The sequence below is a fragment of the Dipodomys spectabilis genome, unplaced genomic scaffold (assembly GCF_019054845.1).
Source record: "Dipodomys spectabilis isolate Male_0828 unplaced genomic scaffold, ASM1905484v1 ptg000299l, whole genome shotgun sequence".
In the NCBI taxonomy this organism is placed as follows: Eukaryota; Metazoa; Chordata; class Mammalia; order Rodentia; family Heteromyidae; genus Dipodomys; species Dipodomys spectabilis.
In genome coordinates, this window is record NW_024870976.1 from 1933241 (window position 1) to 1939306 (window position 6066).

The window sequence follows — 6066 nt, forward strand, 5'->3', positions numbered from 1 at the left end:
AGGGAGCAGAGTCCAAGCTGCTAAGAGGCTTGTCCAGTCCATGCTGGGGGTGTAGCACAGAGCCCAGAACTGCAGTCCCCTCGTGAAAAGCTTCCTGCCCAGCCTCGCTCTGTCTCTCCTGCTTGGAGCCCGCCCCCCCCCCGGCCCCGCTTCTCCTGTCACTTGCCACCCAAGGTGTCACAGAGGCAGAGTCCACACTCCTGCCCTGCCTTCCCCCACCCCCACCCCACACACTTGCAGTGGCCTCCACCATGCCACTCCCTCCGCCCTCTCCTCCTGAGGTCTCGGCCACACTCACAGGCTCTGCCGCCCTCACCCCCCCTCCCCCGGACAGCTGAGTCCAGGGCCCAGGCAGAGGTGGCCATGCACCCCTCCAGGCACCAGATCAAGTGGGCAGATGTGGCAGGTGGCTCCCTTCCTGCATCTTGTCCACTGGGCCACCAAGGCCTGCCACAGCACCACAGAGGCCAGGCAAGGGGCTGGTGCCTGCCACCAAGGCCTACAGGGACAGGAGCCGAAACTGGCAGTGCCCCCCCACTGGCCTCCCCACTGCTGCCCACACCCCAGATCCCCAGGTTCTTTCCGCCTGCTGCCCACACCCCAAATCCCCAGGTCCCTTCCCACCTGCCTTCCCCGCCCCAAGTCACCAGATCCTTTTATGCTTCCCAAGAATTTTCCGTGAAAATCCTCACCAGTGCCTCCAACCCTCCATCCTTCGGTCCCTGGGTGTTCAATGGCACTTCGGGCATCTGCCAACAGCCGCGGAGCCGCGGTCAGGACCAGAGTCCTGCTGGCTCAGGTGGACAGCGAGAGTCAGGCTGGGCCATGGGAAGCCCCAGCCCTCGCTGCAGGACCGGCAGGCAGCACCCAGGTGCCCACCCTGCCCTGGGCTTCTCTCCCCGCCTCGCCCCGTCTGCCCACTGGGAACATCCTGATGCTCAGATACCATTCAGCCTGTCAGCTCCAGGACAACCTCCCCTGCTTCCCACCCCACCTCCCCGCCCCCCAGCCTCCTACCTCCCACCCCTCCCTGAGCCTCCCCCCTCCCCCCCAGCCTCCTACCTCCCCTCCCCCTCCCTGAGCCTCCCACCTCCCCCCAGCCTCCTACCTCCCACCCCCTCCCTGAGCCTACCCCTCCCCTCCCCCTCCCTGAGCCTCCCCCCTCCCCCCAACCTCCCACCTCTCCTCCCCCTCCCTGAGCCTCCCACCTCCCCTCCCCCTCCCTGAGCCTCCCCCTCCCCCCCAGCCTCCCACCTCCCCACCCCCTCCCTGAACCCTGAACCTCCCACCTCCCCTCCTCCTCCCCAGCCTCCCACCTCCCTGAGCCTCCCACCCCACCCCCACCCTCGCTTCTCCAGCCCCCCAAAGGCAGCACGCACAGCTCATCTCCCAGGTCTCCCTCAGCCTCAGCCTCCCGGTGCTGCCTGTGATCCATCCGCACCCCCAGGGGAGGAGGGTGGTAGAGGCCATCAGGGCACCCTTGAGAAGAGCCCCGAGGGCCACTCACCCTGTGTGAGAACAGGCAGGATGCTGGGCAGCAACCGCCCCCCCCCCCCCCGCCGCCAGCCAATAAAACACCTGCCTAAGGTATTCTGTTACAGCGTCATGAATGGGCCCACAGTTCCCCTACCCCTACCCCACTACTCCCCACTCCCACCCTAGGACCCACAGTTCCCCTCCTCCCACCCCACTACTCCCCCCACACACCCCAGGACCCACAGTTCCCCACCCCCACCCCAGGACCCACTGCTACCCTCTCCACCCCCACCCTGGGACCCACAGTTCCCCTCCCTACCCCCACCCCAGGACCCACAGTTCCCCTCCCCACCCCCACCCCAGGACCCACAGTTCCCCTCCCCACCCCACCCCGGGACCCACTGCTACCCTCCCCACCCCCTACCCACGGCTACCCCCTGCCACCCCACCCTGATGACGAGGGGCAGAACTGGTCACTGCCCACATCCCCGCCCACTGGAGCCCAGCCCGGGCTTTGTCTCAGAGAACTGTCCCCAGCCCAGGGAGGTCCCCAAACCATAACCCTCTGACAGTTCAATGGAAGAGTCCAGAACTGAGCTGGAGCGTGAGCCCAGGGCCCTGCAGCTCATGCTCTGCAAGTCCACTGGCCAGCCGCAGGGTCACCGCTCCACGTGCCCGGCTGCGGCTGAGAGAACGCGGGACCAAGGGTGCCCCAGGGAAGGCCGCTGGTGACCTTTGACCTCTCCCAGGTCACTGGACCGCCATGTCCAGGATTCTCTCTACCAAGCAGCCTGCTGTCACTCATGCCGTGAGTGGAGACAGTGGCTGTGCTGACCCACGCTCTCGCAGGGCATCCAGGCCGCCGACCCAGGCTCTCGCAGGTATCAGGTTCATGAGCTAGCTGCTCCTGGCCACCCACACCCCGCGGTCCCCACGCCAGGAGCTGTGCCTTCCCAGGGCTGATGAGTGACCAGCATCCTTGGACTCCGGGGACTGCTCCCGCTAAGCGGCTGAGCCCCGCACTGCCACTCGGAGTCTCAGGGTCCCATTCCTTCCTCTTCCACAACCTCATTTTCCCCTAAGAGCTGGAGGGACCGCAAACATCACCGGAGCTGCCGCAGAATTCCTCCACTGATCTCAGCAGTATGGCTGGGGCCGCAGGACCCAGGGACTCTGGTGGGCCGAGAGGCCTGTGCTCTCCCGGGATTCACTGTGTCCAGAGGCCTGACCATGACCTTCCTTCCCGTTGGCATCCAGATGCCCAGGTGAGCCCACGTCCTCCCGGTCACCTGGGCTGCCCTCCGGAGCCTGGGCACAGGACACGCACGTCAGGTGACGGCTGGCGTGGCCAGGAAGCCCTGGCGTGGCAGGTCCCCACAGGTGGTCCAGGGACCAAGCCCACGCAAGGGCCGCCCCGGCCTGCCCCAGGACCGCCCCCTGCGCGCGTGCACACCAGTGCTTGAGCGGGCAAAGTCCACTGGACGGGCCACACCCCCAGTCCATCTGGAGAACTGTGAATCCCTTGAAATCATGGACGTGGTAGCGGCCCAGTTCAGAGACGGCAGACCTGGCCTGGGAAGTGGCTGGAGTCAGCAGTGACCCCCAATGCCCCCTCCCCCAGCGCCTCCTCCCCCAGCTCATCCTCACCCGCCCCAGACTCCGGCAGCTACATCCTGTCCACACACTGGCCTTGCCACTGGGCAGCATTTTCTATCTGCCTCCACTCTGACCAATCCCCCAAGTCCCACTTGGCACGTAAGGGGTCTGAGGCCCTTTCACGGAAGCCCCCCAGCAGAGGGAGTGCAGGGCCTTCCTTCAGAGGCAGCATGCCAGGTATGGGGGGGGGGGGGGGCTCCGAGGCCAGCACTGACTCAGGGGCGCAGGACCGAGGGTCTGGAAGCTGGTAACCAAGTCAGGCCTGGAACAGGGAAGCCTGGATGGGGTGGGGCACCTGGGATGGGGCGGCCTGGGATGGGGCGCCCGCGCTCCGGCTGAGGTTGACTCTGCCCAGAGTCCATCCCCTCCCAGCAAGTAGGCTGGGGTCCCTGGCTGGTATCTGGGACCCTGGGGGACAGCTCTGGGTAGAAAAGGGACTGTCCTGCCTCTCCAGCCAGCCTGCCTGCCCCGAGGGTAGGGTTCCAGCCCCACATTCCCCATGGACCATGCATAGCAGCATCTACCCCTGGCTGACATCGCAGCTAGGCCGCCCTGCAGCCTGGCCCTCCCGCCAGTCAGCAACAGCAAGGCCCACCTTGCTTGCAAGGCCCTGGGAGCCCACCGCCCTCATTAGAAGGGAGAGAAGACCCAGGAAGGGGCCTGCCAGCCCCCTCGGGTGACAGGGACGGGAACTCCCAGGCCAGGTGAGCACCTTTCTTCCCAGCAGCCCCTGGGGCTTATCAGACTGAAGGTTTGAGGAGAAAGGAAGAGGAGCTTGTCCGGTGGCTCACGCCTGTAGTCCTTGCCACTCAGGAGACTGAGCTCAGATGCTTTCTGTCCAAAGCCAACCTAGACAGAAAAGTCATAAGATTCCGTCTCGATCAGCAAAATACCAGACTGGAGGCATGGCTCAAATGGGAGCGTGCCAGCTGTGAGCAATCCAGCTGAGAGAAGGCGCGTAAGGCTCTGTGTTCAAGCCATGAGACCGTCATAAAAAGAAGTAACTGCAGGGGAACGGGAAGGGAAGGGAGGGGGAGGCACTCGTGGGGGAGGACCCTCACCCCCAGGAGCCTCGCCTGCCCCTCCCCCACACAAGCCCGCGGAACTCCAGAGTGCCCAGCATCACAAAGGAGGCGGGAAGTGACCTCACCGCGAGATCCTACCTGATACCACTCTCCTCCATCGGGAGCCCCACTCCCTCGACTAGCTTCACCCCAGTTCTGGGACAACCCAGCCTTCAGGGCCCTGGCCAGGGGGTGGCCACTCCTGAGAGATCACAAGGTGAGTGAGCCAGGGCTGCCCTGCCGGCGCCCGGCCGGCTGCGCTGACGGCGGCAGGGAGGGAGCCTCGCGCCCCTGCTGCCCAGGATCTCCAGCGCCCGGGCAGGGGGCTGCGCCGTGCGGCTCCCCGCCCCCTCCACAGCAAATGCACAGAGGCCCCCAGAGCATCTCCATGGAGACTAGGCGTGGTGCCAGCTGCAGCTGGGCCTGGCCACCACAGGCGCCGGCCACGGCCCGGCTCCCGGCTCCCGCCCTGTCCCAAGCACAGACCCCTCACACAGCCCTGTGCTAGCTGGCCCTGTCTGAAGGTGTTATTATTATTGTACATGAATTCACCGCAAGTTTGTAGGCCAGAATGAAGTGAACTGGCCAAACTGTTCAAAGTCACAAAACTAGGGGGACGTGAGGCAGGCTTCGCAGACCGGGAGACCTGCCCGTGGGCAGCTGCGGCCTCTGGGGCGTGGCAGAAGCAGGAATACCGCCACAGCGTTGGTGGAACCCTGTGAACGAAGTGACCCCACAGAGCAGTGTGAAGCTGGTGACGCTTGCTTATTTGAACTTGGAGGCCAGGTCAAGGAAGGCCCCCCCAGAAAGGTGGACTGCTGGAGAGAGGAGAAGGGCGTGACGCTGGGGAGAAAGGTGTCCAGAGGCACAGCCCAAGCTGATGGGGGGCAGTGAGCTCTGAGCTCAGCACTGGTGGGAGTGGAGGGGTGGGACTTCCCGGGGAGGAGAGTGTGGGACAGAGACCCTCAGAGGAAACCAGAGAGTCTGAGGGAGGGCTGGCTCCAGGAAGCCTGAAGGAGGCCGCTGGGGGGCCAAGGGGGGGGGGGCAAAGCCAGGGTCCAGCTCAAATCAGCACCATGTTGGAAAACCAAGAAGGCCTGCTGGCCCTGCCACCTTTGTAGGGACTGACTGGCAGGTCCCAAGCAGTGTCCAGCCCTTCCTGAGTCGGGGCACTTGGCAGACAAAGCCCAGCAGGTGAAGAGACACACATGAAGCCAGGCAGCAGTGGCTCTCACATGGAGGCTGAGGTCTGAGGACGGAAGCTCAAAGCCAGCCCCAGAAGGAAGGCTAGGAGACTCTTACCTCCAATTAACCACCGAAAAGCCAGATGTGGAGTTATGACTTAAGTGGTAGAGTGCCAGCCTTGAGCAGAAAACTCCAAGAAATACAAGGGAAAGCACTAAGCCATGAATTCAAGCCCCAGTACCAGCACAAGAAAAGGAAGGACAGAGAGAAAGAGAGAGGAAGAGAAAGAAAAGGAGGGAAGGAGGGAGGGAGGGAGGAAGGGAGGGAGGGAGGGAGGGAGGGAAGGGGGGAGGGAAAAGAATCTGGAGCCCACACTGAGCCAGAGCAGACCTGAGGCCCAGGCCCATGGAGCACACTCAGAAGTCTCTGTCCCCACAGACTTCCCTGTCTAGCCTGTGGTGTCCTTAGCAGCAACCTGTCCCCGGCCCTGTGGGTCTCCCACCGCCGCCCACTGCTGCCCACTGCCTATATGAGAAGATAGAGGAGTGAGGCCCAGCTGCGCACCGCCGGGCGGCTGCCTGACCTGCACGGTCACCGCGCTCTGGTGGGAACCCATCCTTCATTCCCCTATGGCTCCTGGGCTCCAACAGGAAAGGAGGGCAGCGTGTCCACAGGCTGAGCAGCT